This window comes from Macaca mulatta, chromosome 5 (assembly GCF_049350105.2).
Source record: "Macaca mulatta isolate MMU2019108-1 chromosome 5, T2T-MMU8v2.0, whole genome shotgun sequence".
Lineage (NCBI taxonomy): Eukaryota > Metazoa > Chordata > Mammalia > Primates > Cercopithecidae > Macaca > Macaca mulatta.
This window is the reverse complement of record NC_133410.1, coordinates 27,880,043-27,890,982: the sequence shown is the minus strand read 5'-3', so window position 1 is coordinate 27,890,982 and position 10,940 is coordinate 27,880,043. Positions and strand designations below refer to the sequence as shown.

At 35.2% G+C, this 10,940-nt stretch overlaps 1 pseudogene; it reads left to right on the top strand.

Moving 5' to 3' along the window:
- The first annotated feature begins 7,615 nt into the window (after positions 1-7,615).
- LOC100429719 (mesoderm-specific transcript homolog protein pseudogene) lies at positions 7,616-8,505 on the top strand (annotated as a pseudogene).
- Positions 8,506-10,940: the final 2,435 nt, after the last annotated feature.

Here is a 10,940-nt window from a genome sequence, read left to right as displayed (position 1 = left end):
AATCAAACAAATAAAAACTTTCTTTCTGATATTTTAATCTGAACACTACAACCTCTGTTTCACTCACCTAGCTTTATATAGCCAAATATTAAAGCCATGTGGATTCCAATAATAGCCTTTTCTCTAACTTGAGACAGTTGAAGCAAGCTTATTTGCTATTTTTACCTGCTAATTACCTATTTGCAGTAGAATTTTAAAATGTTACCCTGATCTATGTCCTTATTTCCTTATGTTACATGCAATTCCCTGTTACTTTGTTTAAATAGGTTATCTCTAACAGTAATTGTCTAGAAGTGAGATATGCAGTCCGTTGGGTCACCATTACCTATACCAGTCATTCTAAATTTAGAACATGACAGGCTATATGTGATAGGAAACAAACATTCTATAAAGTTCCGGGATTATATTTCACATTTACCAATTATCAAGGGACCAAACTAGAAAATGTGCTATTTTATTAAACCTTCCTAAAACTATTTGCTACCAAGTATAGATAGGTTCTCATGTGCACAAATGAGTTACTTTTGTCATATATTATTTGTGGTTGCTCTCATTCTTCCTGTCAGAAATGACAATATTTGTTCTGCAGATAGGTCAGGGAGGAGAACAGACTGGAAAAGGCTAGATTTTTCTTTGTTAGCAGTTAGAAGCTGCTTGATGCTTTAAGGGCCTGGAGATAAATAAAACTACTGTAATTGCAGAGTCATTTTTAGAATTGCACATCCACCGAGACATCTTGACCTGCAGCTATAAACTACTAGTCAGTACTTGAACTGTTCGTATCAGTTAATTAGAAAATGAATATGTAACTGAATAGATTCATTCAACAACCTACACCAGCATAGCAATAGTATCTCAGTACCTCAAAGCTCTACTATTTTCTTTTGTTTCTCCTTTTTTTCTCTTTTTCTTTCATGAATAACCACTCCATATGTTAATTTTTCAATATAGACTCCCATAAACACAAGATGTTGTCGTTTTTCCTATGAATTGATATCAACAGAGCATTTTATTCACAATTCTTGAACAGAGTTTGTATGATGCTCAACTATGAAGTCATTTATTCCCAAGCAAAGAGTGACTTGGATATTCGTTCATTTATTTATGCCACAAATATTTTCTTAAATATTTATTATATAACAATCAGTATGATAGGTAATGTTAACGAAGTAGAGAACAGGATGACTGACTGAGAAAGCTGAGTCTAGGCAGCGCCAATATGGAACATATAAAAATGAACAGCAAGCATGTGAAATAATGGCAGATTTTGATTTGTACTTTCATGGAAATGACAAATGCTGACATGACAGGAAATAACAAGTGAGTCCACTATATATCGGGTGGTCAGAAAAGGACTCCATATGAAGTGTTTGCTTAAAGAACAGTCTTGAGTCAGTCGTGCCAGAAAAGTGGACAGCAAAACCGAGGTGGTGAAATATGAAAAAATATGCCCATCCCTCATGCATTCTCTCTCAGTTTAAACTGGTAAATGTGCTTGTTGCAATTCTGTGGAAAAAAATAATGTGGGGTTAGATAAGACTAGAAAAGAGTCTGGGGACAGATAAATAGGACTTCTTTAGCTACAAGAAGGATTTTTAGTTTGATTCTGTATACTATAGAAAACAATGGAATAACTTTCAGCCAGTGAGTTACGTACTCTAATTTACATTTTAAAAACAGGATACAGTTTGCTATGTGAAGAGTGGAATTTTTTTCTGGAAAAGGACAAATTGGGAAATCAATTAGTTAGTTAAAATGTTATCTTTATTAGGATAGTAATAATAGAGATGGAGAGGGAGGAAAACCCTAGATTTTGTCTTCAGAAACTGGTTGAATAGAATGCCACTTTCTAAAATGAACATCTTGGGCAAGAACTATATTGAGGGGAAAATTGTGATTTCTGTTTTAAATACACAAAGTTTGAGATACTTAAGATATATTCAAGTAGATGTGTCGAGCAAGCTGTTGTAAATATATGTCTGGAGCTCAGAAAATATGTCTGGGCTAAAAAATGTATATTTGGAGATGTTGTCATAGGTGGTGTTTAAAGTCATGGGGATTGATGAGATCTGTTAAGCAGATGAATTTCAAGGTTTAGATTACCTCAGGAATGGAGCCTGTGAAAGAGGGAGAATCCAATGAGAAAGGACAAACACAAGGAAGCTGTTATATAAATAAGTAGAAGGATTGTTTCCAGAGAAATAAATGATCTATTTATTGGATAACACTGACCCAGCAAGTAAAACGAGAAACTGAAATCACCGAGAAGATTTGACTTCACGCAGGACACTGGTAATGTAGACAAGAGCAGAATTATAGACAATCACTTGGAGGGTTCTGCATTACTGGGAGAGATTCATTCAGGGCAACAAACAGTAGACTTCACTCACTTAATTCATATAAGAAAATACATACATGTCATTCAATCCTTTAGAATATCATGACAAGTCTCTTCCTAATGGCAAATGTTACAAAAAAGAATTTGTATTGATATTAAAGTGATCATCCACTCAGAAAGGGAACTCTGACCATCAGAGGTGGTCCTTCCAGTTTAGAACACCCTTCCACACATTACAGTCTGTCAGATTCTGGCTGGAAAAGGCTTTCGTCTAATTATCCCATTTTCCATAAATAATTCTACTCAGACTAATATGGCACAAGATTATATCAGTTGTGTGGTTGATACCCGCAGACCACTTGGAAAAGTACTGATAATAGAAATAGGACAAAAATTATTTTATAAAAACCAATATTCACAGATAAATCAGTAGAAGATTATTAGCAGTTATTTTTTTTTAAATCAGTGATTATACTTAAAGGTAGTTTAATAACAGAAGACTTTTTTGCATTTTCATGACCAAGAGTGATGAAAAAATTTTAAATTAATGTATTATTTTACATGGGTATATTCAATCTATTTACAGTATTTTTTTTTTTTTTTTTTTTTTTTTTTTTTAGATGGACTTTTGCTCTTTTTGCCCAGATTGGACTGCAATGGCATGATCTTGGCTCACTGCAACCTCCGCCTCCCGGGCTGAAGTGATTCTTCTGGCCCAGGCTTCAGAGTGGTTGGGATTACAGGTGCACGCCACCACGCCTGGCTAATTTTGTATTTTTAGTAGAGACAGTGTTTCACCATGTTGGTCAGGCAGGTCTCGAACTCCTGACCTCAGGTAATTCGCCCACCTCAGCCTCCCAAAGTGCTGGGATTACAGGTGTGAGCCACTGCGCCCAGCCTATTTACAGTTTTAATAAAGTTTCTTGCCACTCTTTTCTGGTGAAAGCTCTGACTCCTCCTTATTCTTCTAGAGGTTTCAGAGGCCATTGCTTTCTTTTGAAACTGTCGAAGTGGAGCTACATTATGATTGCATTCTTTGTTTGTGTGTTTGTTTGTGACAGAGTTTCACTCTTGTTGCCTAGACTGGATGCAATGGTGAGATCTTGACTCACTGCAACCTCCACCTAGTGGGTTGAAGTGATTCTGCTGCCTCAGCCTCCTGAGTAGCTGGGATTACAGGCTCACACCACCACCTATTTTTAGTAGAGACAGGGTTTCACTGTGTTGGCCAGGCTAGTCTCAAACTCCGGACCTCAGGTGATCCACCTGCCTTGGCCTCCCAAATTGCTGGAATTACAGGTGTGAGCCACCACACCGTGCCATGGTTACATTATTATTATTATTATTATTATTTTTAATTTGCTAAAGCCAGTGTTGAAGTTAAGAGTCACACGTCACCCAGGAGAAGGATTATAAGAATTTTTAAATGTTGGGAGATGCGGGTTTTCAAAGTGCAACGTTCAAATTACTAAAGCTTTGATTTATATTTAAATTGAACGCTTATCTCAAAAAAATATTTAAAAGATGTATTTTGTCACATTTTCCCAAATGGAGCCTATTTAAAAGCTAAAATTCTTTTTTTTAGCTATTCAACTGCTTTTTCCCAATTTTATTGAGGTATAATTGAAAAATAAAAATTGTATACATTCAATGTGTATAATATGATGATTTAATGTACATATACATTGTAAAACAATTATCAGAATCAAATTAATTAACACTTCCAATATCACATTTAGGTATCATTTGTTCATGCGTGTATGTTTGTGTGTGTGTATGTGTGTGGTGAAGATACTGAAGATCTATTCTCTTAGCAGATTTCAAGTAACAGTATAAGATTATTAACTATAGTCATCATGTTGTTAGATTTACAGAACTTATTCATCTTAAAACATTTTTTGTTCCCTTTGGCCTTTGACTAATATCTCCCATTTGCCCTCTCTGCTGGTCCCTGGCAACCACCATTCTACTCTCTGGTTCTATGAGTTGGACATTTTTTAGATTCCAAAGTATGTGAGATTCTACAACATTTGTTTTTCTGTATCTGACTTATTTTGCTTTGCATAATATTCTCCAGATTCATCTTTTTTGTCACAGTGGCAAGATTTCCTTCTTTTTAATGGCTGAATAGTAATGCATTACATGTATATAGCACATTTTCTTTATGTGTTCATCCACTGATGGATACTTAAGTAGTTTCCATATTTTAGTGATCATAACTAATACTGCAATGAATATGTGGATGCAGCTATCTCTTTGAGATAACGATTTTGTTTCCTTTGGATATATACACCTTGATATCTTAGAAGTAGGATCGCCGAATGTATGGTAGTTCTATTAATACTTTTTTGGTTTCTGGAGACTGTTTATGGATGCCCCTCGTGTATTTTAAATCTTAGTATTCCCAGTTGTTTTTGTAAATCATGCTTGTCATATAATAGATGATTAATAAATATTTTCTTGAAATGTAAATGATAATCTCTCAGAAATAGCTTAACCTACTAATTTAGAACATTTTCTTTGTATTTTTTCCTTTTTCTTTCCTTTTGTGTGCCAATGCTTTTTGACTATTATGTAAAATTGCTAATTTGAAAATTAAAAAAAGAAAACTTATATTGTGTTAACTTTCCCTTCAAATTAATTATGTGTTTTATTTCCAAATAAGAGTATTAAATTTAAACTCAAGGAGGTCAAATAGAGTACTTAAGTTAACCCACTTGTTAAGTGGCCATGTCTGCCCAAACACCTAAGATTTCAACAAGTACTTAAATGCTGCACAAGTGATATCAAATGCATATATTTTCCATCACACTGCTTGAATTGCATGTATACCATGACCCCATGATGCAATCATGAATCCTAGCTAGTAGTGCTGCAAAACAAGTTATTTATTTAAAGAAAAGTTAAGGGATCTGGTGAAGGCTCAAAAATTACTTGTATCTGAGACTTTAATATATTTTTCTAATTACTTATTTTCTGCTCTTTGTATAAAATTATGACTTTTTAAAAATATGTATATTTATGGAGCATTACATAATCACACTACTGGAAATATGTTTTCATGATCATCACCACCTAAAACCACAAATTTACAAAGGCATTGGGTATTTTAAAAACCCAGCTCAATGTATGAGGAAGAACTAATGCTAAAATATAAATAGTTTTCATTTACATAAAATTGTTACCATTAATAAATTGCTATTTATTAATATTTATTAATAAATAATGAATAGTTTATAATGGCATTTAAAGTAAGGTTTAAATGTCTCAGAAATAAAATGTGGTCTATCTTGATGAAGGACAGAGGTGCACTTGAAATGAATGTTGTTCTCTTGGTTAAATGGTTCTATAAATATCAACTGTTCAAGTTGGCTATACATTAGTTAAAATACACTAGACTCCCTAGATTCATGGCCAAGTCTGCTGTTTATTAAGTCTAAAGAGAATTCATTCTAATTCTCGTAAATTTCTCCTTTTTAAAACTAGGGAATTTAATAACTCAATTCACAGTATTGTTGTGAGCATTGTTGTTTTAAAAACATTTAAGTCTAAAGCATCACACAAAAAGAACCTCTTATGGGTCTTCTAAAGTAAGAAACCTGAGTTACTCTATAACCCTAACGTACACCTAAACATGGTAATTTTTACATTGACAATCACGTTGTTCAATTTGCTTGGGTCTATCAAACTGACAGCTGCACCTTCCCCATCTGTAAATTCAGTGTAAATTTGGCTTCCAAAGAGCTGACCCACTTCTGAGCATTGTTATCCCAACTTGAAGAATCTGTAATCTACTGAATTTGGAGAACATGCTCATCTCTGTGCTGTACAATGTCTCACAGGCATACATAGCATAAAGAAGAGGGGCATGGTATAATGAAAAGGGTACTAGGGGAGAAATCAGGAAAATGAAAGTTTCAGATCTTTCACTAGTTAGTGTGGGACCTTTGAGGAAGACTAATGGCTTTGAGGATCACGATGAATGGTATAACATAAAACTATTTCTGATGATAGTCCAGCATTGCCCCATAGAGGAGGTCTGTGGCAGTTTATTTATTGTACTTGAAATACTGCTTTTTTTTAATCCACAAATTACTCCTTCCTAACCATTAAATCATTAACTGTGATAATATAAATAACACATCTAATATAATGCCTAGCAGATATTTATCCCAATCAAATGTTTTCCTACTTTTACTTGCTTTTCCTCTTCCTTTTTTCTTTCTTTTTACTCTTTCTTTCTCCCCCTCAACTTTTTCTCCCTAATTATTTTCTTCTTTCCCTTTTCCACTACTTGTAAAATTAGTATATTGAACTGTCAGATCTCTGACATTCTTTCTAGCTCAATGACTCCATAATAAGATAGGAATGCATACTGAGACCTTATTACTCTAATCATCTCTGAGATTTTACATAGTCCTGTCATGAGTGTTGTTGTAGCGTCTGTTTTGAAATATAATCTCCTTTGCCTTGGTATCAGAAACAATTTAAAAGAGCTAAAATAATGAATTTGAAAATTTAGCACTTTTCCTGTACCTAGAGCAGATCAAAAATAGTGAGATGAACAGTTTTGGTCAGATTCCCAGATAAGAAGTCCGATTCAAAAAGAGGTCAAAGGGAAATTAGAGAAGTCTAATATTATAACAATGAAGCCCTTCTGTAGACCTTTCTCTTTGCTAAGGTTACAGGCAGGAAATAGGTAGTTAACAAGTCAAGCTGAAGAATACCATTATCCTCATTATTATTTCTACCAATTATAATTGTCAAAGTGTATGAAATGCAAAGCAAAATTTCTTCCGGATTTTCTATGCAACTCTGAGCCAGATTTTCTCCATCTAAAATGTCCTGCAAATATATGAGTCAGTTGTCAGAAGTTATATGAACTCTCATAGCTTTAAGATCGTGTTCTTAACACCTTGAATATAGAAGAATTATACAACTAAAGGGGTCATTAGTTTCTTGAATAAGTAAAATCTGTATCGCAATTTTCAGAAAATAGGTGTTACAGCTGGAATTACAGCTTGGCTACTTATTGCCTATCATCTTGCCAAATCACTTGTGGTTCTATGCATCAGTTCTATCCACTATGAAATAAGAAAAGAGTCTCATCACCTGTTTTTGTTACAAGAAGAGTATGAATTAAGTCAAATACAAATAAAGCACATAAGAAAAAACTAAGAAAACACCTGATAGAAAACGATTTTTAAAATGGAATTATTGCACAACCTGTTTCTCCCAAACATGGGGTCCTGTAGCCCAGGTCTTACCCAAATCAGGATGAGGTAGTGGCCGGTCCGGTTGGGGCTGTTGGCCCTGACCCTCCTTGCTGTGTACCTGCACATCCCACCTCTTCAGGTGTCCCCTGCCCTTCACTCATAGAAGTCTTTAGGAAAGTTGTTCACTTACAAAGGACTGTGTATCTTCTACCAAGATTTTGTGGGTGTGCTTGGAAGTCCGGAGATAGTTGGGCGTTTACACAGCTTTCCAACATCCAGCTACAATCGGTACAACTTTGGGAAGTTTGACCTTGAGGTCTTATCGAGTGATTGTCCTTGATTTCTCAGGCTTTGGCTTCAGTGACAAACGGAGACCACATCACTATTCCATATTTGAGCAGGCCAGCATTGTGGAAGCGCTTTGGGGCATCTGGAGCTCCAGAACGGCAGGATCAACCTTTAGTCTCATGACTATGGAGATATTGTTGCTCAGGAACTGCTCTACAGGCACAAGCATAATCTGTCTGGTCGGCTTACCATAAAGAGTCTCTGTCTGTCAAATGGAGGTATCTTTCCTGAGACTCGCCGTACACTCCTCCAAAAGCTACTCACAGGTGGAGGTGTGCTGCCACCCATCCTCACGCAGCTGGTGAACTTTGTATTCTCTTGAGGTCTCACCCCAGTCTTTGGGCCGTATACTCGGCCCTCTGAGAGTGAGCTGTGGGACATGTGGGCAGGGATCCTCAACAATGACAGAAACTTAGTCATTGTTAGTCTCTTCCATCAATAGAGGAACTAGTTCAGAAGGCGCTGTGTGGGAGTTCTTGCCTCTGTAACTATCCCTATTCATTTTATCTGTGGGCCTTGGATCCTGTGAACCTCTACCCAGAGTTTTTGGAGCTGTACAGGAAAATGCTGCCGTGGTCTACATTAGCCGCGATCCACAGCTAGAGGATCCCATGGGCTTCTTCAACTCCTTCTGAGCTGGAAAGAGTAGCTTCCCTGTATTACCTCGCCTACGCCCTTATCTGTTTTGTATCCACTTAGGAAGAGATGCTCAAAAGAGATCCTGGCCATCAAACACTATTCTCTTACAAAGTCCACTTCACTCAAATTGGTGAACAGTATATAGGCAGAAGCCAGCAGGAACTCTAAGACTGACATAATAGTCCTCCACCCATTACTTTAACATCTGATCAAATGTATGGACTGGGCTTTGTTTTTGTGTTATTATGAAACTCTGATGAGCGCTAATATTCACTGATGCAGAAAGACTTTTTTTGCATAAAAGATTTTTAAGATTTTGGACTCCTCTGAAGTATTTAGAACTGCTCATTCCTGGCCCAGCTCCAACAAGAATTCTACAGTAAGAATGAGGAGAAGGGCACCTCCTTCCTTGTTCTTGAATGGCTTTATGGGTACATACTTTTTAAAATTTCTTTAAGCAACAGAGCTGAGTCCTCTTTGTCATACCTTTGGATTTAGTTTCATTAGCTGTGTTTAATTATGAACATTTTGTTAAAACAGATATTGGCTTAAATAATATGGTATTCTATGTATGATTTAAGACTATGATTTACCTACACATTACATATATATATATAAAATAAGGATACTAAGTCAGCATACCCTTACTCTGCCAGAGTAGCGAACCTAATTAAACATGTTTGATTTCTGAATAAATTAAACTAAATCCAAACTATTTACAGAATTTCCTGAAATTGCAGGACATAAAGGACCAATAGCATCTGTGCCAGAGATTTACTGTTATTAGCTAAGAAGACCAATTCTAACAGCAAATGACAGTCTGAGACTCCTCATACCTCAGTGCTTGGAAGCATGTCTTTCCTGAGCTACCGTAGAGGGGAAGGGATTGTTTTGTAGTCAAGTCACCGCGCTGAATATACATTGATTCGTTTATGATGACTGCTTACCTCCCCAGTGCCTGCCCCAGGGAGGCTTTCCAATGTAGCTCAGTCATTCCTATACTTTACAGACAGGAAAATTCCAGAAACTTTAAGAACAAATTCAGAAAGATCTATGAGCACATGGTGCTGAATATTTATTTTTTAAATCCACATTTCATTGCCTTAGTCAAAGCAGGATTATTAAATGATTATTTAAAATTTGGTTTATTTAAATTAGCAACTTCAAGCATGACAACTTTGAAACTGGAATAAGTGTTTATTTTCTATTAATAAAAATGAACTGGGACAAAAAAATTGAATTATTGGTTCTTTATTTGATCAGAAAATGGAAACTCAGACAGGATAGGTGACTTGCTGAAAGTCACATAACTTCTTAGTGGTCTTTTAACTATTATATACAAGTCATAATTTAGGGCTCTTTACTGATGATTAATAGATAAAAGGACATTGAACAGATAGGTCTTTGTCATTATGATATTGTATTGAAAACAGTAGGGCTGCTTAAGTGTTTCTGCTTTTAAAGCTTAAGTAGCTGTTTATTTAAAAATTATAAAAGTTAAATTATATTACAGAATCAAATTATGATTTTTGCTTAAGCAATACAATAAGGAAAATCACATGTATTCAGTGAGCCATCAGTATCAGAATCTCCTCAGGTGCTTTGTAGAAATGTCATTTCCTGGATATCTCTCACATACAATATGAGACAGAATGTTTTAATTGGAACTAATTATTTCTATGATTTACCTACCACCAGAAATCCCCATTACTAAGAATGCTTGAATGTTCTTGATCTAATGTTCAAATGCAAAGTTACAGACCTGAGTTTAAAGTCTGGTACCCCCACGTTGGAATTACAGAATGTTGGTCAAAGTAATTTCCGTTACTCATTTGTGAAAAAGAGACAATGTAAGTACCTTCCTCTTGGAGTTACTGCAGAATGAAATGAGTTAATACATATAAAGACTTTGGCACTTCATAAATAATAGAATATGGAGTTTGGAAGAGACTCTGGAGGTGATTTAGACAAACTTTGACTCTCTTAATTGCAAATCATTGAATTAGATTGTGATGTCCCTAAAGACAGCATCAGATTCATGCCTCCTTCTATGTCAAAAATCTAGAGAAAAGAGGAAGTTCAGAAGTCTGTTAATAGTATATCGATTTTTCAATATTTATTCTAATCTGTTATCATCCTGAGATCCAATCCCTAGGGCTATAATATTTCTAGATTTCTGAAATTAATGCAGATTACCCTCATTCAGTACAAGTACCAAAGATTATTTGATATAAATTTTCCTCCTGTATATGTGTTTTCCAATGGATATTCAATAGAAAATTAATTTTATAAGAAGCTTTATACTCAAAAATGTTGAAAAATGCCACATCCTCTGTGTGGTCTCAGAAATATACCATTCATATTAAAAGTTACAAGAAATCCTATAGCAAAAACAAAAC